Here is a 26,468-nt window from a genome sequence, read left to right as displayed (position 1 = left end):
CTATGTTGTAGTGATTTGTTATATTTGTATCCTTGTATATAGGATGTTGCTATATTGTGGTGATTTGTTAGATTTGTATGACTACCTGTATATGCTAGCTATTGACTGGTATGGTATATGTTATATACGTTGATAGGTGATGGTATATTGGGTTGAGGTGGTCCTGCTATGTGATGAAGGCCAAGATACCCAGGGCAGTCCGAATATATTGAAGGCCTACAAGGTGGACCAATCAAGCCGAAGGCCTAGAGAGCGGTCCAAATAAGCTGAAGGCCCGGTGAGGCGGTCCAGTCATGTTGAAGGCTCTGTATCCATGTTTTTGTTTGTAATGTTTATGTGGTGGTACTTTGGGAGAACTCACTAAGCGTCGGTTTACAATTTTAGTTTTGTTTTGGGTACTTCAGAGGACCGTGGCATGGCCAAGATATGATTGTACTCATCCTTGGTTTTATGTTGTTGATCTTGGGAGACTCTGATTTTGAATAATGTTTTGGAAACAATGGTTTTGTAAACACTTCTTTTTTGTAAATGGTTTGTTTTGAAATGTTAAATTTTTATGATTTTTGGGATGTTACAATATGGTAAAAGGTACCTATAAGCAGTAATCTACGAATAACAGACAAAATGCTCTCACCTTTTATGGCTTGATGGAAGGTGTAGATGATGTCAATCAACTTGTCGAGAAAATTGCTGAGATTCATTTTAGCTTTCATATCGTGCCAAACTTAACATAATTAGATACAATTAAAGTAGAGTTATTTGAGAGAATCGGGGTAAATGTTATATAAACTACATAAGGTACCTATAGATAATTTTATTATGCATTTTAAGATGGTAATTTAAGGTCGTCCATAAGATGAAAGAATGATGGGGGGTGAGGTAACCATACGATATGATGCTAATCAATATTAGGTTCCTTCAGACATATACTTAGCCATGCCAGTCTAACAGAGAATGGGCTCGCCAATAAAAGAACAAAAGAGATCTATTCTTCTAGTTATCAGGTCTGATCCCGACCTTGTCAACCAGGCACTTATAGTCTCTATGAAAGAGACTAATAGTGATGATAAGGAATTTAATATGTATTAAGGTTATACCAGAGAATGTAAAGAACTCGGTCATGGAGTCTTAGATAACACAGATAAATGACTTATCACCATGACATACAAGAATCATATTATCCGTAAAAACATATACGAGTTATACTCTGCTCTATATAATTTGTATGGAAGGCAGAGGTTTCAGAATCAATAATCCTCCTCTTTATAAAGATGTTAAGGATCTCCATGACCAAGGTGAAGAGGTATGGGAAAGTGGGTCATATTTTTGGAGACCTCGATGACCATTGAAAAATCCAAGAATATTTGCACTGTTACTAATAAAGTAAGCAACAATCAAAACACAATACATAATTCAATCAATCATGCACATGGGATAACGGAAACCGCACATGGAAGTGAGAAAGAAGTTTTAGTCGAAAATGTTATATGCCTTATGAATATAAACTTTGAAAGTAGACCTATACAGACCTTGATGCATATGATAATTATGCATTAGCTCTTGGAAAAAAATGCATTCCCATGATCACACAACTTGGAATGATGGAAAATTAGATCTCAATAATGAGTAAGGTAAGATGTGTTGGATTAAGGTGTGTAAGCCAGTAACTAAATTGGTATATTCTTGAATTAGAAGCAAAATCCTTTTTGGGTTTCCCTCATGACCAGAAATAGCTAGAATTGATATTAAGAGAGAGATGAATAATTTATTAGAATATTATATGATTAATAAACTAATTGGAAATTATGGGAAAATGAGTTATTAATATATTATGTGATTAGTATATGAATTGGAATTATACAGTTGATTTGTTGATTTATTATCTGATTAATAAATTAATATGAGATCAGTTGTTAAATAATTGATTGTTAATTTATAAATGTGAAATCAATTAGAATCGATTAATTATTAATTAAAATTAATCTGGAATTAATTGAAGGTGCAAGGGGTGACTTATAATTGTTCAATAGTTGAACAAAAGAGACAATTCTAGAAGCATCCATATCATGGACGGTTTTTTTGGAGTTTCTTAGGATTTCCAGAAGCCTCCTGGTTGCATAAAAGGAAATGATTTGAATTATGATTAAATTTATTATTTAATTAATTCAAATCTTATTTTGCCTTCAAGCTACCTAAACTATAAACACGACCCCTTGGCTTGTAATTTTCGTTCACCACATTACCTAAAGACGTATGAACAAAATTCCCTTCATATCTCCTCTTTCCTCCTCGTTTTAGGGTTTCTGGTTTTTAGTGTGAGCCATTAGAGACATCATCATTTTGGTGCTTGCTTTCCAAGGAACTTCAAGAGGATTTGATTTGATTTTATTAATTGTTATAATAATCAAAAGGTATGTAACCCTAATCTTTATGTTAATTTCGATTTTCATAGCCTCTCTCTAGGGTTCTTGATGTTTATAGGTTATTGCTATCAATAGAGAAAACATAGATCCTTTCTAGATTGCATGTGAACTTAAGGGTTTAAGTGTTTTTTATGCCACATGAAATTTTATTACTTAGAAAACATATCAGTGATATCAGAGCCCTCGTTTTCTAATTGATTGTGTGTAATAGTGAATTGACCAAAAATTTGGTTTATGAAAATTCAACCCTAAAATTTGGATAATTAAAACCTAGTAACCCTTATCCCTTATTTTCGAAAATTTGAAGGGTTATTGGGATAAGGATTACATTTGAATTATTTATTAATTGATTAATTGAAGATAATTATTTAATCCATAATGATATAGATTTAAATTATTTTATTAATTGTTTAATTCAAGATAATTATTTAAATCCCTAATGATTTAAATTAAAAGATAATTGGTAAATCATTAATTGTTTAAAAATAATTAATTAGTAAAAGTTTAATTTGAAAATTAATTTCAAACCTTTGTATTTTTTTAAGTTTTAAAATACACCTTATACTATATATAATTAAATATTTAATATATTATATGTATAAGAAAAGTCAGTTGAATCAACAGTAGGCCTTATTTACGAAACCATACTCGAAGGGGGGGGGGGGTATAAGGAAACAACTTATAAAATGACCGTTGAATGAATGTCTATTCTCACCCACCACCCCCTAGTATGGTTAAGGGTCGTTATCCGAACATATTTGATATCACATAACCTCTTAAAAGCACAATTTTATTAAAGTACTAAAACCTTTTATCTAAATCCCAAGTTTAGTTTGAAGGTTTGTGTCGATCGGATACACTTCAAGTATAAAGAACAAAAGCAAACTAACTAAGAAAATAAAGAATAGAAAGTAAAGAACAAAATATATACTAAGAACCGATCTTAAAAAAAAGATATCAAATCTGCTATCTATTATATTCCTATATGTATCATTACCTAATACACAAAAGTTACACATAATAACTATTTACACACTGATGCTGATAGACATGAGACGCTAACATTGATGCTGATCTTGATGTTGGCGCTGGCGTATAGCATATAGAGTGTTTTAATCATCAGATCATAAGGTGTGACCTTAAAATATCCCCCTATCTGATGATGTCAAAACTAATTTCCTTATTCGGAGTCATCAGAACCATTGTAGAACTTGTCAGCTTCTTTCAAGATCTCAGGCTTAACGCATCTGAATTCATCAATTTTAAGTTCTTCAAATATTTTACTCAGCTTCTGAGAGATCAACACACAATATCCTCTTTCCATTTCAAAATGGCTTAGTCCTTCCATTCAATGATGAAATAAGTGTTCGGTGGGAGCAGCAGGAAGATCATAAGTGCGTTGAAAGCACATGTGATTTTGACTATCAAGTTAGAAAATGACATGTTCTGGTTCTCGAATGAACATGTACTGAACCAGTTTAACACCTATTGATAGTTCATTGTTGTTGTAACGAGTGGCATATGGAAGAAGAAACTTAGTATTCTTGGACTATCTGGGAGTGCTTATTCTTCTTGAGATGGATGGTCAAGAAGGACCAGCTGATTGCACAACATTTAGCTTCTTGAATTCGTTGAGTAGCTGCTCAATTGCCAACTTCACTTCTTGAGCATGAATACCCTTGTGTTTTTCAATAATTACTTGAATCTATATCCACTTGGTGTAGCCAAATTTGACTAGCTCACAAGCGAATACAACCTCAATGTACTCATATTATTCTTCTTCCTGACCAAGTGAAGCTTTAGAGACTTGTTCCTTGGTTTGGTGCATATCACCTTGATAATAGGATTAGGCTTTGTTCTACGGGTAAAAACATCTTCAAGCTTCTTTCTATTGATCTTGTCATTTAGCTTTGAAACCATGTATTGTTTCTCCACACTATTATCGAAGAGTTGAATTTTCTTGACTTGATCATTAGTGCTTTGAACATCAACACTTTCATCAGCAGAATCAAGAGCTCGAGCAAGTTTGGCAGACAAACATTCTCTTCTTCTGGATTATTTTCTTTCTCGAATGGCGATAGTATTCTCTATCATGATTTCTCTTACTTCCTCAACAAGTTTAGCCAACTCCTTCAGATCAACAATAGGCTTACTTTTCTTGGAAAGAGGAGGTACTGAAGGATCACTAGCAGTGGAAGAACTTCTAGCTTCAACATCACGAGCTCCACCTAAGAAGGAAGCCATCCTATTTTAAGGATTGAGTTGATCATCATCAAACTCTATATTGTTTTAAGTTCCTTAAGGAATCTCCCCCTCAAAATATGAGTCATGGTAGACAACATTCAGAGGAACAGCAGAAACGGTAGCTTGTGGCATGAATCCTAGATCAAGAAATTCTTCATTGTCATCAGTCTCTGATTGATCACCTGTGTCTAGAATGAGCTGATCATTAGTTGTTGCATCGGCGTCTGGAATGTTAGTAACAACAATTTCCTTTTGAAAGTCAGGTTCAATCCTTCCAACTTCAGACATCTCAGACTGAGATTGAGTAAATGCAATCACCACCATTTGCATTTGCTGATGGACTCTCTTGATTATTTTCCCTCTTTTTGGTAGAATCAGATTGGGGAGGAGAACCATGATGAATGTAAGGAGGGGAATGAGATGGTGGAGGTGGATTTGTTGATGGAAGTGGAGGTGGAGGAGGATTATCACCTGGAGAATTTAAGGAGTATCTCCAATAACCATGTCATTAGTATCATCATCAACTAGGGACATAAATATCTTCATACCAGCCACATCCTGTTCAACTTTAGACAATCTTTCTACCAATGATTGAGTTATTTTCACTAGTAGATAAAGTTAGGAGAGTACAGTTGTTTCAAAGTTGGATCTTGATTCCCCCTGATAAACAGTAGCAGTCTGAATAGGTGTTGGCATAGGAGGAACATTCTCAGCTTGAGGAGGAGACACTGTTCTTGAAGAGATTACATCTTGAATCAGCGACTCAAGGATCTACGTTCACATTATTCGCAGAGGGAGTGGATGAAGAAGTAGATGAGAATCGAATGTGCTTATTCATCCTTGGAGGAGAGTTCATTCCCTAAAAAAAGTCTTCTCCCTTATTAGTTCCTGGTTCTTCTTCATCATTATCAGTGTCTTCTTCTTCATCAGTGCCTTCTTCACTATCATCCTCATTATCCACTTCTTCAGAGTTAGAGGAATCAACAACACAGGGCTTTGCAATCCATTTTTTCATCCTTAAAGTATCATGCAAATCATTTTCAAAAGGATCACCATTGATGATCTTTGAGGAGAGGGAAAGAATTGAATGAAGATCCCATGATTTTCAAATTAGCCTTCATCACGAGCCAATATCAATCCAAGCAAATGGGGATATGGAACATACATTGAATTCTTGTTCCCAATGACGCAATCAATCACCTGATCAAGAAAAAGTAGAGCAAAATCCAGTCTTTTGTTGTACACAATAGAAAACAAAATCATTTGCTCAAAGAGATTCAGTTGATCCAAATTCTTAGTCTTGTGTCCAAGGCATTTGCCAATAACCCCTGTTAAATAGTTCCATCAAACACCAAAACACTGACGAATAGTGTATTTTTGTGGATCACGAGAGGTGCCCTAAAGATTAAAATTATACCCTTATATTTCACGAACAGACTTGCACTTTTCTTCTGAATAAGTTTCGGAATAATTTTCTAATCGAGGAAGACGAAGAGCAGTTTGAAAAGATTCTACATCAATAGTAACCCTATATTGACCATCTCCAATGGTTCCAGTAATGGTTTGAGCATCAGAATCAACAAAGCATGAATAGTGGAACTCATATACTTGTTTAGGGTCAAATCGCATAAGGCATATCGAAGAGGGCAGCTTTTAACATAGTCGACGAAGTCTTCAATTCTTGAATTCATGAACTACTTTGGGATGTCATCAGAGAATGCCACATTGTTTGCATGAATGATGATGGAAGAATCAGGGGTATGAGGACCTTTGACAACATTAGCATTAGGGGCAAAGTCCTAAAGAGGATTTGACATTGTGAGAGCTTTAAGGAAGATGAAGGTTGAGAGAGCCTTTTTTGAGAGAGAAAGCCAATTGCTTGAATAACTTGTAAAAGTGACCTAGGACGGAGAATTTCCAATTTATACCAAAACGTTTGTTCCCTTTTACGTAATCATGATTGAAGAGATCTACGCCGTAAAAATCTCGTATCCCAAGATATTGATAGACGTTTTAATCGTCATCCAAAAAGTTACCGTTGAGATAAGGAAATTACATCAGTGAGTCATAGCAACAACAACAATGGTCATCAGCGGAAGCATTCAAAGTATCAAAATTACAGCTTGTAAACTAGTAAGTTTGTGATGTCTCAAGATAGTGTGGGTTTAAACTAACATTCATTGATAGAGTATTGCCAGATTTCATTAGCTAGTGGTTTCATACACTAACTCATTAATCACTTTTATTAGAAGAAAAAAAAGGCAAGAATAGTATGATATGTGTAATATATTCCGGTATGAAATGTACCCATGGGAAACGAGTGTCGAATTTTTATTACTGTATGGCTAATACAATGAATCATTAACTTCTTAATTAAAGAATTGTTAGGAAATAATATGTAGGTGTGTGTAATACATCACGAACAATGATATACCCATCGGAACAAAGTTTTCGAATTCTCATCAGTGTGTGGTTTCTACGTTGAATCATAAAATTCTAAAGAAGAATAAATGAAGAGAATGGATTGATGTGTGTGATAAGCTATGGTGTTTAAGCTTAACCATCGACATAGATTTTTCAAGCTCTCACCAGCATATGGTACATTACATTGAATCATAAGGAATTAAAGAAGAAAGTAAGGAGAGAATGGATTGTTTCATTCATGCTGAGGTGGAATTAGCATGAATCATCTAACAATTATAGCCCATCATTAACAAATGGTTCAATCCTTCCATCATAGAGTTAGTTGCAGTCTAGAATTAAAGATTCATCCTCAATTCATTATGGTACCATGTCATACCTCAGACTAGGAGGTCAGTGACACGAATAACCCTTTCTCATTTAACGACCAGACAGGTAACTCTTATGCTGATGACTATGCAATTAGGGCAAGCCATTGGGTTATGCTCAATGTTTTAGAACATGAGACTTGATGCATACGGAAAGCATGCTTCCAGGGACAGAGTCATGTAAGATGGTTAACTAAGAATAAACATCCAATCCTTTCTATCACTATTTATTTAGATCATGCAATATCAGTTAAAGAGTTTAGACGATGCTAGACAATCTGCGTGAGGGGGTGACTCAATGTTCTCAACAGATGATCTCGCCGATGAGATAATTAGTGAGATTTGGTCACATATACTAGCATGCTTCTAGGGATGATAATTTGTCAATAGTTACATACTTGTCTCATGAATTACCACCGTCAAATCCTTTAAAAAATGGTATAAAAAAGTAAATAATATAAGAATACAAACAAAAGAGTCAGCCAAACATGGAAATATTCTAAAAGCAGTATTTTGCAGCCTTTTCAGAAGCATAATAAAGACTCGATCCATCAAATCTTTGAATTGAATGGCCATAAATGAACTTCCATTTTCCGAGATATCTACCCATCGACACTATCTATAAAAGAGAGAAAACAAGCTCAACCAAATCAAACAAAAACACAATTCATAGTAAACAAAGAGAGAGAATGCCTTTAATCATTGAGATATTATAGATTGATTCCAAGCTTCATGTTCACTAAGAACGAGAGAAAAACATGAACCAATCTTTGTAACAAACAAGTTAAGAGGATTAAATCTTTGTAACCTTCGATTTATGAGACTCACCATGACAAAAATCGAAGGGTCCACTCGTTGTGATCCTTGAAGGAAGATAAGGTTGGACCACTGTCTTGTTGAAGACGCCTCTGGATTTCCGAGGGGAGTTGGTGTTGCAGTGAGAGCATCTATGGAAATAGATGTGCTATGTTACCTAACTTCACCCCATTCCATTTCAACAGAGATAGGCTATTCAAGAAGTAAGAGATATGTGCCCAGAAGAACACTTAGTAGCACATGATGTAACTAGTCAATCATCGTGAGCATCGACATCAAGGAGACAGTGGTTAGAATTGAAGAAAAGATGAAGAGCCAACTTCAACTAGCTCTACTAGGAAGGTGCTGCATTCAAGGAATGACATGCTGATCCTTTCAAAAGAAACAAATCAGTTTAGTTCCCTATCGAGAGAGAAGAACATGCATAGAAAAACGTTAGTAAAATAATGTACAATGTATACTTCTTTGGTAAAATCAAATTTAAAAGACTTTTTTTGAAGCACAAGATCAAAATAAACTAAAATTATAGTAGCTTATGTTCAGAATTTTAAAGTAGCGAAGCATAAAATCAAAAACATAGAGTAGCATTATCTAAACAAGTAAAATCAAACCATATAAACGTTGTTATAGTTGAGTGCAATAAGCATAATTTAATTCTTAGTGTCGAAAACCTTTCCTCCATGAAAATCAAAGAGAACTTTATAATCAGTGTCATAAAGTTGACTGATGGGGATAAAATTGTCTTTTAGACCCCCCGAAATAAAACACATCCTTCAGCTTGAACGTCCTACACTCAAATGTTCCAACACCTATAACAAATCTTCAACTATTGTCTCCGAAAACCACCATTGGACCATCCTTCTCAGCAAATTTCATTAAGAGAGACATGAAACCAGTCATGCGTTTTGAATACCCACTGTCTAGGAACCAATTATGTTCCAAATTTTTATTTGATCCTTGGACAATATCAGCATCACATATGATATGATTATCACCAGATTAATCATTGATAAGAGCCATAAGACCTTTAAAAATCAGCCCCTCATTCTCATATGTCTCCTCTTCTTCCACCCATTCTTGATGATCCTCTTGTTTTGCAATAAAAGCTTTTGGAAGAGACATATTCTCCTTCTTCATGTGAGACAATAGCTTCTTGTACATCACTTCATAATTATCAGAACTCTGAGCTTCTTTCTTCTCTTTGTAGTCCCTAGAAATATGGTCAGGGCTTCCATCATTAAAACAATAACATGAGTTTTTCTTTTCTGAAGTGGATCTTCTCATTAAACCGCCTCCTTTAAGCTGAGCTCTTCGAACCCCATTTGATTTTTTTCTGCATAGCATTTGACGATAAATGCAGCGCTGGAAAATAGTTCATCAATGATATCTTATGATGACCGATCTTCGAGCCACAACCTCGAATTAGGAATCGATTCGGAACAGGGCGTTACAACTCTCCCCCACTTAAATTAGATTTCTTCCTCAAAATCATTCATTACCATCCCCATCATGCCATACAACCTGAGCAACACGAGCACAATCCCGAATACCACAACCTTCTCAGGGCAACCAAAACCAACCATAACAGAACTCTCCTGACCCGAAGAGAAACAAATCCTTAATCCCTTGCAGAAGACCACATCTACCCATCTGAAACCTGAAATCACACATTGGTCTGACTCCCTAATTGATCGCTCACACTGATCCACTACCATACCAATTCCACATTGAATTCCAGACAAAACAAAACACTGCCATCCCTTGAGGCTTCCATGGGGAATCCCAAAATCACTGCCAAGAATCGAGAGTGTGGGTTCCTTCACTTTGACACAAAACATAAAATGAATTTTTTGGCGATTCAAGAATCGAAAATAGAAAATGTAGACTTGTTTGTGGCTCGTTCTTTTTGGGGTAACAATTGTTTTCTCATGCGGTTTCTCCTTCTCGTGGAGCTTAGATCAGTATTATTGCTATCTGGGATCTGGATTTCATTTGTCATTCAAATGTGGTTATCTTTTATTGTTTTGTTGGGGTTAAGGCGGTTTGGAAGCGGTCGGGGTTGAAGTTGTTTTTTATTGTCGTTTACTCTCCTAAGATGCTAATAAGAAGAAAACTCTTTGGCTGCAAATGCTTCAGATGATTATTTCTTTTTCTGGTGAATGCATCATTATGGGATATTTCAATGTTATTCGTGATGAATCAGAGACATTGGGTTCACAGTTTAGTTTGATGACAACTAGTTTGTTCAATCAATTTATTAAGCATGTTGATCTTCATGATATTCATTTGGGAGGGGATAGATTCACTTGGAGTAACAAATGGGGGTCAAAATTTAGTAAATTGGATAGATTATTGGTGTCAGATGGTGTTCTCGACCATTTTTCTCATCTTACAGGCTTGGTGTTGGAGGAGAAAATTTCTGATCATCGGCCAGTTCTTCTTTTGGAGCATAAGGTTGATTACGACGCTTTACCTTTTCGGTTATTTCATTCTTGGTTAGGTATGGATGGGTATGATGATCTGGCCATGATTTCTTGGGTTCAAGCTATTGATTCCATTCACTTGTGGCTTATATTTAAGAAAAAATTGCAATGTCTTAAATCTAACATCAGGTCTTGGAATTATTCTTCTCATGATTGGTTTGATTTAAAAAAAAAGAGTTACATAATTTACTTGACTCCATTGATACCCGTCTAATGGTTGATGACGGTTCTGCTTCCCTTCGAGAACAAGGAGTTTCGGTTCAGAAGGATTTAAATGTGTTAGATCATCTTTTACACATTGATTTAGCTCAAAAGGTGAAGGTTCATCGAGGTATTGAGGGGGATGAGAATTCAGGATTTTTTCATGGTACAGTTAACCGCAAGAGGTATCAGATAGACATTCGTGGAGTGTTTAGTAATGGTTTTTGGGTGGATGATCCGGGTTGGGTGAAAGAAGAATTTCAGCTTTTTTTTATCAGAATCTATTTTGAAGAAATTATGGGCCTGGACCAAAGACTTATGGGTCTTATTTTTCTTCTCTCTCGGAGAATTAGATCCATTATATTTAGGTCCCTTTCACTCGGGAGGAGATAAAAAGGGCGGTTTGGGATGTGTTGGAGGATGATTTTGTGACTTTTTTGTTGCATTTCTATAGTCATTAGTCTATTCCTAAAGGATGTAATGTATCCTTTTTTACTGTTATCCCTAAAATCATAGACCCAAAGAATGTTAGTGACTTTAGACCTATTAGCTTGATTGGGTGTCAATATAAGATCATTTTAAAACTTATAGCTACTAGATTTGCGGAGGTCATTGTTTTGGTGGTTAGGTTGTAGCAGTCTGCTTTCATTAAGGGTAGACGGATTTTAGATGGGCCTTTCCTTCTCAATGAGGTGGTTGCTTGGTGTAAGGATTTTTCAAATCCTCTATTTATTTTTAAATTGTATTTTGAGAAAGCCTATGATTCTCTTTCGTGGGATTATCTTATTGAAGTTATGCATTATATGGGCTTCGGCCCTAAGTGGTGCTGATGCATTCTAGAAATGTTAAGTTCTGCAACAGCTCCAGTTTTGGTAAATGGGTCGCCTATGTAAGAATTTTTAGATTCAAAGAGGTTTGAGGCAGGGTGATCCTCTTTCTCTTTTTCTTTTTATCTTAGCAATGGAGGGTCTTCATGTGGCTTTGGAGAGAGCACGGATGGCCAATTGTTTTATAGGAATCTCTACTGGGGACATTTTGATTTCACGCTTGCTTTATGTTGATGATGCAGTTGTTTTATCACCTTGGAGTTTGGATAATGCTAGACATATTATTCGTATTTTCCGATTTTTTTATATGGCTTCGGTCTTAAAATTAATTTGAAAAAAAGCAAAATAATTGGAATTAGGGTTACTTCTTCACAGGTCATGGAGGTTGCGACTTGCATAGGGTGTGCTTCTGATTCTCTCCCGTTCATTTACATGGGGGTGTTTGTAGGTCAGAATACGAATCGGGTGAATACTTGGTCTCCTATTATTGACAAATTTTGTAGTTGACTTGTGGTTTGGAAGGCTAAAAGCCTTTCAATTGGCAACCATTTTACTTTGCTTAAGTATGTTCTTGGTTCTCTGGGAAGTTATTTTAAGTCGGTCTTCCCTACTCCTCTCACGGTTATTCATACTCTGGAATATCTAAGGGCTAGATTTTATTGGGGTATTGAGTTGGATGAGAGCGGATGCATTGGGTCAATTGGAATAAAGTTCTAGCTTCTAAAGAGGTTGTAGGGCTTAGGGTGGGAAGTATTTTTGCTTTTAACAGAGCTTTGATGTTTATGTGGTGTTGGAGGTTCTTTCATCATCCTAACATGTTGTGGGTGAGAGTTGTCAAAGCTATCTATGTTCAAGATGGAGGTCTTTCTTCCTTACCTTTTCGTGGTTATCCGTCAGGACCTTGAACTAACCTTATCCGTATGATTTCCAACCTGAGGAACAAGGGGATTGATCTTTTTTACATTTTATGAATTAGGATGGGAGATGGTGCTTCAGTGAGTTTTTGGCATGATTAATGGTTGGATGATTTTCCTCTTGCAGTTGTTTTTCACATGATTTATGATCTATATATTCGTAAAGTGGCCTCTATTAGAGATCGTTTTCTTTTAGGCTGGGATCCCAACATCCTCCACCTTGCCCCAAGGGGAGGTATTGAGCAGTCATAATGGGATGTTTTTCTAGATTTGGTGTTGAAGTTTCGGTTGAAAGAAAGACCTGACAGATTGGATTGGCTTGGTGATGTGTCAGATGTGTTCTCTGTCTCTTTTGCTCGTTCTATTATTGATTCTAGTACGCTGGCTGTTACAGGTTTGGAAACTAGGTGGAATAATTGGGTCCCTATTAAAGTTAATATTCTTATTTAGAGGATTGGGCATAGGAGTATTCCTCCTAGGGAGAGCTTATATCATCGTGGTTTGGAGTTGCATTCCATTTTATGTCCGGTGTGCCTTCGTGATATGGAGACTATCGATCACATTTTTGTAGGATGCAAGGAGCTAATTGATATATGGAGCCAAATTGCTATATGGTGGGACGTTCATCCTCCTGATCATTTCACCATTACTAATTTTTTTGTTGGCATGATTCGGTTCTCCTTAGGGGTGCACAGTGCAAGGCTTTTGAAGCATTTATTTTTGCTACTTTTTTTGGTGCTTATGGAATTTTAGAAACTCCACAGTTTTTGGAATGGACACTCTTAGGAAATCCATGATTTTTTATGAGGTTGTTGAGAGGGCGTTTTTTTGGATTTCCAATAGATGTATAAAAGCTAAGCTTAGTTGGACTGATTGGCTCCATAAACCTGTTTTTGCTACTCTTCTCTTGTAAAGTGTTTTTCCTAGCTTCTTGCTATGTTTATCGCTGTTCCTAAAAAAAATTGGAATTAATTGAAGGTTCAAGGGGTGAATTGTAATTGTTCAATAGTTGAACAAAAGAGACAATTCTAAAATCATCCATATCATGGATGGTTTTGTGGAGTTCTTTAGAGTTTCCAGAAGCCTCCTCGTTGCATAAAATGAATGAATTTGAATTAGGATTAAATCTATTATTTAATTAGTTCAAATATTGTGTTTCCTGCAAGTTACCTAAATTATAAATAGGACCCCATTGGCTTGCAATTTTCGTTCACCATATTACCTAAATGCATATGAACGAAATTTCCTTCATATCTCCTCTCTCCTTATTCTAGGGTTTCTGGTTTTGGGTGTAAGCCATTAGAGGCATCATCCTTTTGGCGCTTGCTTTCCAAAGAACTTTAAGAGGATTTTATTTGATTTGATTATTTTCTATAATAATCAAAAGGTATGTAACCTTAATCTTTATGTTAATTTCAATTGTCATAGCCTCTCTCGAGGGTTGTTGATGTTCATAGGTTATTGCTATCAATAGATAAGACATAGATCCTTTCTAGGTTGCATATCAACACAGGGGTTTATGTGTTTTCTTTTTCCACCACATGAATTTTTTATAACTTAGAAAACCCATCAAGATGGTCCTTGATAAAGCTCATAATGATTTTTGTTGATACATTTATAGATAAATTTGCAACAAATAGTAGGGTGGAAATCAATGACTATAGAAGAGGAATCAATCTTCAGAATGAGCACAAGGATAATATTGTTAATATTCTTAAGGGGTTGTCCAAAAAATGAACTCCTGAACGACAACACACACATCCAACCTAAAAATATCCCAAGTGACTTGAAGAGCTTATCCATGAAACCATCTAGATTAGGGGCTTTGTCATCATTCATATGAAAAACTACTATTTAACCTCATCATTCGTAATCGAGGTAGTCTAAACAAAACTAAGAGACTATTTGGGAGTCTATAAATGATTTTGAGGTTCTGAATGAATCTGCCTTATAATGAAAACATGTTGTTTGAAAATTACAAAAGTTCCACTATAACATAAAATACATATAATTTACATTATTATATACTTTTAAATTTTATTTTCTCTTTAGATAAATGGACGTTAAAAAAATAAAAAAAGAAGCAGTCATTACAATAACGTAATATATATATATATATATATATATATATATATATATATATATATATATATATATATATATATATATACACACACACACGGACGAATTTTTATACTATAACATTTTGAAAGAAATAATCACTTAAAAGTATATAAGTGTCTTGTCAACAATGTTCACAATTTATAAATAGAAATTAACCAAAAGTTATATATATAAACAGTTTAGGTTCTATGGAAAACAAAAAACCCTAAAAATAAAAAATACATAAAAAAATACTTAGAGATCACAAAACTTTTTTTTTGAATTTTTTATGAAAAAATTGCAGCTTTTAGTATAAAATCGCTGATAATTAAAAAAAATGATTATTTTTTTTTTCAGCGATTTTATTTTAAAAAGCTGCGATTTTTCTATAAAAAAAAGTTTTGTGATCTCTAAGTATTTTTTTTATGTATTAATTTTTATGAATTTTAGAGTTTTTTTGTTTTCCAAATAACCGTTCCCTATATATATATATATATATATATATATATATATATATATATATATATATATATATATATATATATATATATATATATATATAATTTTCGGAACTTGAATTAACTAAAAAAATAAAAAAATGCGTCTCACAGTCTCACAAAATTAGGCCGTCTCACATGAACCTAACCATATATATATATATATATATATATATATATATATATATATATATATATATATATATATATATATATATATATATATATATATATATATATATATGTTCAGGTTTATTTGAGATCATTCAAATTTTGTGAGACCGTGGGACCAAATCTAAAAATAATTTTAAAATGCAAAATAAATGAAAAAATCCAAAAATTCTTTTTTTAAATATTATTTTCGAAACTTGAATTAACTAAAAAAATAAAAATAAATTAAAAGAAAAATAAAAAATAAAAAAATCCTATTTTTTTTTTTTTTTGAAAAGTATGTGAAATATTCTAATATAATATTACAGTATACATATTCTAAAAAATAATTTTAAAATGAAAAATAAATGGAAAAATCTAAAAACTCTTTTTTTTTAAATATTATTTTCGGAACTTGAATTAACTAAAAAAATTTAAAAAAAATAAAATAAAATAAAAAAATAAATCCCGTTTTTTTGAAAAATACGTGAAATATTCTAATAGAATATTGCACTGTACATATTCTAAAAAATAATTTTAAAATGCAAAATAAATGGAAAATCAAAAAATTATTTTTTATATATTATTTTCGGAACTTGAATTAACTAAAAAAAACTTTAAAAATAAAGAAAAATAAAAAAAACAAAAAAAATGCATCTTACGTTCTCACAAAATTAGGCCGTTTCACATGAACCTAACCCTATATGTGTATATATATATATATATATATATATATATATATATATATATATATATATATATATATATATACACTAGTCGTTTACCCGCGGCAAGCGACTAGTGTTAATAATCTGTTTAAAAATTAGTTTCTAGAGGCGAATTTAAAACTGATAGAAATCTTCACCTTTTTGGGTTAGTTATAGTTCATGTTCTTTTATTGCGAATGTTAAATGAAAAACCGATTTTCTTTTTTCTTATTTTTCTTTTGAAGTGATATTTGATATTTAAAGTTAGATTTTAATTAATATTTACCATACTTATTAACGGTAGTCATTTAAAATCATAACTACTTATATTATTATACTGTAATTTCAAAGAAATATCTAATAATAATCTAACAATTTAATACAAATATAATAATACATTTTGATCTTTTACCATTTAACTCATTAGGAAATAATATTAATTATTTATTATTAGAACAAATTACCAAAAAAAAAATCAGAAACTAAAGTAAATATTGATAATTTAACAATATATTCACACCAATAATCGAGCATGAATCTCAAAGCCATTTCTTGTAAAATTCAAAATTTCATAATCATTTACACTAATAAACTTATTTCTCACAATATAATGGGATTTACGACCACTCACCGAAGATGGATCACTACTTGACCAGATAAAATCCTTACAATAGTTGATCATATTACTACCATAGTCATATTGTTTTTTCCACGACCTTGGTGGTTAAAACATATTCATGGCCCGAATCAAAAACAAAAATGGCTCTTCAAATGACCAAAATTTCAAGCCAATGTTTCAAAATACATGTACAAAATAATAAGAAACGTAAGACTTTATTCTCCCTCCATATTTTGCTACTTGTATAATATTGACAATTTAAGTATTTCCTTTCTTTTGATTCAGTTCTTCCTGCAAATATAAGTAGAAAACATATAAAAATTAAGGAAGAGACTAATTGGAATCATGTAAGGCACCAATTTTAACAATAAGTTTCTATCCACATTACTGTGACACCCAACAACATACCACCAAACAATCAGATTAAGTATTTAAATGACAATTTTAGCCTTCTGTGTAAATTAGAAAATACAATGAAGATGTATAGACAAATCATAATTAAACTAAAATCCAAGAAAAACAAACAAAAAACAAAGAGAAATCTTTGAAACTGGATCTAAAACATCAAATTCAATTTGTAATTGTAATTATATATGAAAAAGTACACACAATCAATCTTGATTTTCAAACTCAGAGAACCAATGTTCAATCCAGTTTGAATATTTCACTAATCCATGCCTCGTTTCATATCTTTTACTCTTTTTAGCTTCTCTATCTTAAACTTTTGATCCAACAATCTTTTTTTTTGTTACAAATGAAGACCATAGTTGTTGTTAATTTGTTTTTTAGCCTCTGATTTTATGAACAAACTATTTAGTTTATTCCCATACTAAATCAAAAGCAAAGTAAAAGCTAAAGAGGAATAAAAAAAACTTCACCAGTTGTAACCCCATGACTCTCATAGTTGAAGTTTAAGTTTAGACAAATCACTTGCATTACATGAGTTTCTCCAAATAGCACCACACATTCAGATAACCATAAGTTTCCATTTTGGTTGAATCCTCTCCATTTTTTGAACTATTTCTCCATTCGACAATTTCAGGTTGTTTTTTCCACTTGAAATCGAGATTAAGCCGCATTTCGTATGTTGATGGAATACAGCCAACGGAAAGCATAAAAGGACAGATGAATCACCTTCTAGTGGGTTTCATTTTTATGGCTTTTTTTTTAAGTAATGGTAAGTAATGATTTTTTAACAACAAATGAATGACATATAACATTACCAGGTGATGCATTGAAAAAGATCAAAACAACTATGCTGTAATATGGAAAAAAAATGAAAGTATAATGTTATAATCGAGAAATAAAATATGCTACTTAATGTTTGTTGTCGTCATAAAATCATTATACACGTTTATGACCATTTAATTTTTTTTAGTTTACCAAATTTTGGAAAAGAGTAAATATATAGTCAAATTCAATGAAGTAGGATGCTATAATGCCTTTTAAACTACAATTGAATCAAGTAGGATGCCTTACAACAGATTCTAATGAACATGTTTGAACTTGTTGTGCCTTTCTTGGAAGATCAAAGCCCAAATTGTTTATCCTACATATGAAACCAAAAAAACAAATTCACAACAATATATAAGTGTACTTTCAAACATCAATGCTTCAAAATGTATAAAATTATATCAGCATCTTAGAAAAAAAATGAAAAAATTGAACCTGAAAAGAAATCGATGCAAATTTACAGAGGCTTCATATTATCAAACAAACATAATTATAAGCCATTGGAACTCAACACATCACTTGAAACACAATTTTCTGTCAAAAATGTTCAATTTCCTAAAAAATATGGAGGAGCCCTACGTTAATTCTCAGAAAATTTTAAGAAAAATGGAGCAGAAAAGAAATACAAAAATAGAAAACTAAATATCTCAAATAAATAACTAAAACTAACCAAAACAGATTATCAAATGTTGTGCTCGGTAAAATCTCTTATTGGATCTGTTACACACACCCACATCTTGTAAACATATAAAAGGGGTTAAACACAAGAAACATCTTTATTATAAGATGTCAGTGAAAGTTGCATATAAAATTGAGACTTTTGAACATTAATTACAACTGAAAACCTTTCAATTGACCATTACCTCGAACATACAGCCCATTCCTAGAAAAATTGGAAAAAAAAGAAGAAAATAAGCAATCGATGTTAGATTTCATTTAAAAGTAACAAATAATTGGGAACTTACAATAATTTTATAAAGGCTAACACTGACGATTCATCTTTCACTTTTGAGTTTACACCATTCTTCTCAGTCAGTTTTCTCATACATACAATATAAAATTTGAAATTGCTTCTTGATTCTTGTACCTGGATCCTAATGTTCTGCTTTGTTCGAGTTTTTCGTGGTTGTGAGAGAGTATACAAAGAAAAGGAGCAATGGTGGGGTTTTTTAAAGAAAGAGTGGCAAGGTTCTTCAGAGAAAGGGAAGAAAGAAGCCAGATATAGGGGAAGATTTGCGAGGATTGAGTGATATTTACCGAGATGGGGGGAAATCAATAGGGGGTTAAAGGGGATGCGTCAAAGGATTGAAAGCACTTGACTTTTTCAACTTTAAATAGATGGAGCCGAGGGTATTGGGGGATTCAAATTTAAAAGTAATTCCCTTGTGCTATGAATCGGTCGATAAAAAAAGGAATTTTAGATTTACCTTTCGCGTTCACGATGAAGTCGAAGATACAGACCCTAACCTTTCGCATTCACGATGAAGTCGAAGATACCTTTCGAGACTGCAAGATATGAATTCAACACCACCGTATCAAAGATCGTGAAGGTGGTGGTACGTGACAGAGATGGCAGAACAGGGACGCAGATATATATGCGGCCGATGTGAAAAATTGATGGTGTTGTTTGGTGAGGTCGTAAGACTAGGTTCATTTTAGAAAGAGAAAGATGATGATGGTTGGTTGCTGAAGGAAACACCATGGCGGTGGCCAGTGGGTTGTAGGGATATTAGTGTTTCAAACAAAGAAGAGAGGGGGGGAGAAACCAATGGGTTTTTGAAGGCAAAACAAAATCGAGACTAACAGTGGTAAAAAAATAGATGAATGACGGTGTGGTGGTGAATTTCATGGAGGAAAATGGATATGGCGATTTGAATGTGTCTCCTGGTTTGAATAAGTCTTCAATACTTTAAGCAAAAAAATTGGGGTAGATAAAGTTACGTTGACTCGTTCTAGTAAAAAAGTATGATTGTTTTTTTAAAATTTAAATCCTCTATATTGGGTAAGATAAGGATGTGGTTTGAATGTTTCAATATCAGTTTTACATTTGTACTTAATGTATTGTATTTTGTAATTTTTTGATAAATGTTTGTACATTCAGCTTAAAAGTTTGGACGTCTTAAATCTATTTTTAGAAATAGTAAGGTTTGTATAATAAGATAATATTGATATAACATGATTAACATTGTTCTTTTACCACATGACTTTATTTAGCGACAGTAAAAAATATCATCAAGAACATCCATTTTTCTCCTTTTGATTACTCCACGAGTTAGTGATCCTACATCTTTTGATTTTCCATTTTTCTCTTTTTCTTCACGCACATTCCCATAAATGTGGCCTAAAATGCCATCGTTAAACATAAAAAAATTTCAAGCGTATTGTAGGTTTAATCCATCCTATATAGAGATAGATGATATATTGAAATATCAATTACCAACACCCTCCACCATCACTCTACCATTATGATCATAACCATTGAAATTCATCAGTCTTCAATGAAATGCCCAAAGGGTTAACTTGAATTATGAATACCAAAACCACCTCTTTTTCAGGAATTTCCACAAACACCTATTGTGCAACAAAATCAATATAACATACCTTATAAATTTGATTATCACCTAATTCAATAAAATCGATACGGGTCAAATAAAATACACACTGATTCAATGCAAATTTAGTAAATATATTTGTAAGATTAGGGATTAAAATCCTTGAGAAAGCTTCTTACGATATGAAAAAATGAAGATATACGGAAATTTTACATACCTTGATGATTATATGTGTTGGAAACCATCTTTTGTTTTAAGTGATTGTTGAACTACTGAATTTATGGTCACTTTTATGTTTTTATGCATCTTCGTCTTGAAGATCATCGCAATCTCCATGTCCCCAAACAACTGCTCCTCTGTCGACATCCAATGCATCTCAATTTTGACATGATTTTTCCGTGATTTTACTCAATTGGTTCAAATAAAATCACACCAGAAACCTATAAAAGACACAGAAAAAAAAAAAGAATCAATATCAAAGCATCTATTTTATACATCTTCCTCATGTCGTTGACGGAGGATGAAAATGGAGAAGGGGCAATGTTGGAGGAGGGTGGGTGCTAACGAAGTAGAGGAGCTAGTTGGAGGTGGGTTCAAGTAGTGTCAGCTACTAGTGGAAGAGAAATATATATGCTTGGTCTATTAGTAGGTGTCTAAAGGTATTAGGGCTAAAGGGACATAGTCATTATTTCTCTCCATTCATCAATCATCTCATGTTTAACTGAATAAGAGGTTGTTGAGCCATTTAGATGCACACAAAATTGTGAACCAAATGTTATGAGCTTGACGTATCTATAATATGCCTCTTTTAGAGTCATTAAGAGGCTTATCAAACAACCCCTAAGCTTATTAGAAAATAAGGATGAAGGTTTTTTAATAGGTTGGGTAGTATGAGTAGTGATCATGAAGTCCTGAAAGTAGGAGACATAAATTAGGGACATCGTCACTATCCAACTAGGACTTATCACCGATTGGATGGTACCAATTCAGTTCCAAGGATTCAGACTTTTTAGGGATTTATTGAAAAAGGAAGAATTTTTGTCTCTTTCATAGAGTCAGTCAACCTTAGCTTACTGTATGAGAATCTTTATTTCTCAAGAAGCCTTATTATAGGCATTGAGGTATTCGCAATTCTCATCATAATGTTCTCTATTTTTAAGGTCCCTATCAAGGGTGATCCGAACTATACGAAACTCATTTTGACGACTGATGACCTTAGTGAAGAGATTACCTTGGAAACTTAATAGTTTTGGCACAAGGCCTTTCAAAGTTTTAAGATTTTGAGAAACCTTAAACATCTTACACCCATGGATATTAGGGTCCCATATAGAAGCTATCACCTTCTTTAAATCTTTCTTATATGTAAGAAAGTTAAGAAAGTTAAATGGTTTAGATTTAAATAGGTAGCAAGATGGGAATGAGATCATACAAGGGCTATGATATGAAGTACAATAATGGATGCAGGTAACCCAAGCAGAAAGGAAATAAGAGAGAAACTAAGAGTTTCCCAAGACATACTCAATATTCTTATGAAGGCCATTGCCACCACTAGGATTCTGGGTTTAAGTGTCAGAATGGTCTTTTAAGTCAAGGTTGTATACCCCAATCAATTGAGATAGTCACAAAAGTCATTTATACCTTGAGAGATATCAAAGACACAAAAAAAGATATCTTTAATACTAAGGTCAACACAATATCTCCTAAAATGATCCAAGGGGCATTCTTTACCACATGCTTATGAGCACAGATAGGGTCATATAAGGGATGGCGTTGCACAAATAGGGTCACATAAGGGATGTTATTGAAGTCACGTAATTTACCAAGGTAATGCATGACTTGGTCAATGACACTAAGAAGCATCATATAAACTTAGAGAGGGTTCCAATAAACAATAATACAAGTACCTCTAGGGCTTTAGAAAGTATTATAGGACCAGTTTAAAACCTTTTGACAGATGCGAAGAATTTTAGATTGGCAACACAATTTTCAAGAGAAACACAAATACAAAGATGATTATCGCGTATAAGCTCTTTCATGACTTCTAGTAGGAAAGTTTTTAGAGCCCATGTGAATTCCATACAATGATGCATGCCATGGAGAACTCGTTGAGGAAGTGGAGTCTATCCTTTCAGAATCCTGAGTAAGCATATGAATATCTATAGGGGTAGGAATAGTGACAATAAATGCATTGTCATCGTCATCATATTTAACCTTAATATAATCATCCTCAACAAGGAGGTCATCGGAAGAAAGATCAAATTCAACCTAGTGGTTGAAGGAAAAGATATGGGTGTGAGGAGGGAGAAGAGGTAGAAGCTATGCTCTCGGGAATCACTAAGACTAAAGAAACGATTAAAGGTAAGGAATGAATGTTTTGAGAGTTTTGATAATGGTGTGTGGTAGGTATCAGTTTGGAGGTGTGGCATACCAAATTAGAGGGAACCCTAAACGGTAAGAAGGCGCGCGCGGGGGGGGGGGGGGGGGGGGGGTGGGATGATTTTTTCATTTGGAGTTACATGTGTGAATGTAGATTGAGGAGCCCTTGTCTTTTAGAAATTTGTTCAAGTTACCATGGTGAAACCGTTATGGTCGACATTATTAAAATTTTCAATTTTTTTTTCAAATAACAGAGTTTTTTATCAGGGGATTATTTATAATAGATAACATGAATGTAAAAGTGGGTATCATGAAAAAAAATCAACAATTGGTGGCAAAGGGGGGTTTCCAATCATGCTATATTGTTAAGTAATACAAATTAAAAGAAAGAATGTCGAGGTCCGGAATACACACTTTAACTTCTTACGCCTACTTACGTTTAAAGAGACATCAAGAAGAACCTAAAAACATGTGGATTTACACCGACATAAGTACACATGTTTTCCATTTACAAGTTCATGGCAAGAGCTTGCCAACTTCAGTGTTGATGTAACAAAGACCTTCATTGCGTCGATTTTAACTTCTCCCCCACACATTTTTCCTTGCTTTTTGATATGATCCTAAATTTATTCTATTTTCATTTGATGATTATATTTAATTGTTATAGAGTCAAAACTCAAAACATATGTGCCTCACAAGATTTTCTAGTATGAAAAATTATTATGATGTGTCTCATATAACGAAATTAGAGACACATATCAACTTTAAGAGATAAGATATACTTTGGTATTTTATACTATTGGATATTTTAGCCATTTGAGGTTGTATTAATGTTTTGCTTAAGCTTGGTGATTGATTGAGGCATCTTTGTAATTTTCTAGTTTCTACACACAATAATGCTTCCCTATCTCCCTATTCTTGGGCTGTATCGGACAATTGGGCTTTTCAAAACTGGATTCGACTGGGTTTGGACTGGGTTTGATCACATTATTGTAATTTTATAAACTTGATCGCATAAAAATAGCTGACAATAATTTTTTCATCAACAATCATGAACATTTTTTTTGACCAAACCATTTTTTTTATATAATTTTTGTAATTATATTTTAGGTATTTCATTAGTAAATTTTATTTTTTAAAACTTAAAAACAAAATTTTTACCACGTGATTTATAAAAATGGCACAGTAACGAAAATTATTAAAACCGTTAAGCGCTTGGTCCGATGATTTCAAAATCTTATGTGGTTGGTCTTTGACCCATGTAAAATAAATTTGATATTCTTTTAAATTTGTTATATATATTTTTAACAAATCTTAGTTAAAAATACACGAACCTCCACCCATCCCACATCATCAGCAACCAAACCTAGTCATTTCTCTCCCTCCTATTCTTCCTTTACTCATTAACGACTACCAATTTTGAAAAACAATGTTTTTGTATTGGGGATTTGTTAGGCTTTTTGGCACTTTAGCACAATAAAGTTTGGTGAATTTACACATTTAGTCAGTATTTTTTGTGCTCAATTGGTCTTTAACGTTAGGAAATACTGACTAATTAAGGGTTTAGGGGAAATTACATCCGGTTGACGGGTGACATGCTGACGTGGCTTGCAAAACCATATGAAGTTTTTGGCACTATAACATAACAAAGTTTGACGAATTTACACATCAGTCACTCAAGTAACCGGTTGTTCATGTGTCACGTCATATAATGATGTAATTAATAGGTAAAATTCAACATTAATGGTTCATTAGGCACAAAAAATACTTGAGTGATTAAATATGTAAATTCGTCAAACTTTATTGTGCTATAGTGCAAAAAAAACCCAATTTGTTATAGCTTGCAACTTATTATCTACATATAAGGTGGGGGTTACAACTCCAAGAAACAACAGTTTGATAAAATGGTGATTAAGGTTGTAAAAGATTATGCCGAGTTTTTAGGGGCAAGAAAATTGGTGATAAGCAAGTCGTTTGGATGAGCCATGATGATAAAGGTTATGAACCATCCAAGACATGAATGCGAATATGTGATCTCCATCCATTTAGACTTCTTTTTAGTTTTTCGGATAGAAACTTTTCATGATTGTGTGATTGAGTTTTCATATGGTTTTTAATATTTCTTGATGGTGTTCTTGAGTTTTTTGGGATTTGTTGATAGGATTTTTAATGGTACAATTGAGTCCATGTGAGTTTTAATACCACAGTTGAGTCCATTTCTTGATATAGTTCTTCATATGTGATTGAGGTTTTAATTTAGGTTCTAATAATGCAAGTGTACCCAGGTGGTTGAAAATGGTAGTGGCAAAAGGCGACATATAAGCGAGTGGAAATGGGTGAGGGTGGATATGGTGGGCCTTCTAGGATAATATCACTATAAGTTATAAAAATAGAAGAAACGAATTAAAGGGATACAAAGTCATCTTACATCGAATAATGACCAACCACGCAAGAAAATCAATTTGTTTTCCTCAAACTTTTTATAAAGAGTAAATCACACGAACCGCCTCTCGTGTGTCGAATGACGCGTTCAGTCCATATTTTCAAAAGTTAACTCGGATCGTCTCTCATTTGGTTAAACGTTAAATGCTTCATCCCTTCGTTAGTTTAAGTTTGCACAGTTCATCCTTTATAGGACATAAAATGACTATATTGTCCTATTTGTTTTATTTGTAATTTACTTATAAATTATTTGTATTTATTAAAAAAGAGAAAAGGTAAAATAAATTCCAACCCACCTCGTTAACATCTAATTCTATACCTCTTTCTTCTCTAAGCTTTTTAGCAGAAAACCCAAAATCACGAAGTATATTCTTTCGGAAAAGAGATTGGTCGGAGAAGAGGGGGACGGCAGCAGTATGGTCGGAGAGGAGAGAGGGGGACTACAGTGGTTTATTCAATGAATAAGAAGAATAAGGAGATGGAGGGTGACAATGACTTTTGGTATGAGAAGAACATTGTCTTCTCAACTAGTTGTATATCACACCAACGGAACCGACCGACCCCAACCATGAAATCCGACGAACACCACACACCACATACCACAAACCATCGCCACCTCCCAAACTCCCTCTTTGATCCACCACTGTCCATCTCCATCTTTTACCGTCTGAACTTGCTAGATGATTTAGCTTCCCAAACAATTTCATGGATTTTTTCATGGAAGTGGTGGACAATGGGTTGAAGAGTTTCTGCCCGGCCACGATCTTCCTCTAATCCTCTTTTCTCTCTCTCTCTCTCTCTCTCTCTCTCTCTCTCTCTCTCTCTCTCTCTCTCTCTCTCTTTTTTTTTTTTTTACCAATTTGTAGATCTAAGGTATGGATTAGTCCATAAACACTTATTTGAAAATCTCTTTCAAATGTAGAGTTGGATTTAGGTTTGATTTTAGGGTTTAATTTCATGTTTTCTTTTTTATTATTTTGGAGGTGAATGAGGGTGGTGGTCGGAGGTGGTTGGTGGTCGGAGGTGGCCAGTGGTCGGAGATGGTTGGAACCAAATTAAGGGGAAATTTCATTTTCTATAAAATATAATTTA

The sequence above is a fragment of the Lactuca serriola genome, chromosome 3 (assembly GCF_051521515.1).
Source record: "Lactuca serriola cultivar US96UC23 chromosome 3, Lser_US96UC23_V15, whole genome shotgun sequence".
NCBI classification, from domain to species: domain Eukaryota; kingdom Viridiplantae; phylum Streptophyta; class Magnoliopsida; order Asterales; family Asteraceae; genus Lactuca; species Lactuca serriola.
This window is presented reverse-complemented; position numbering follows the sequence as displayed.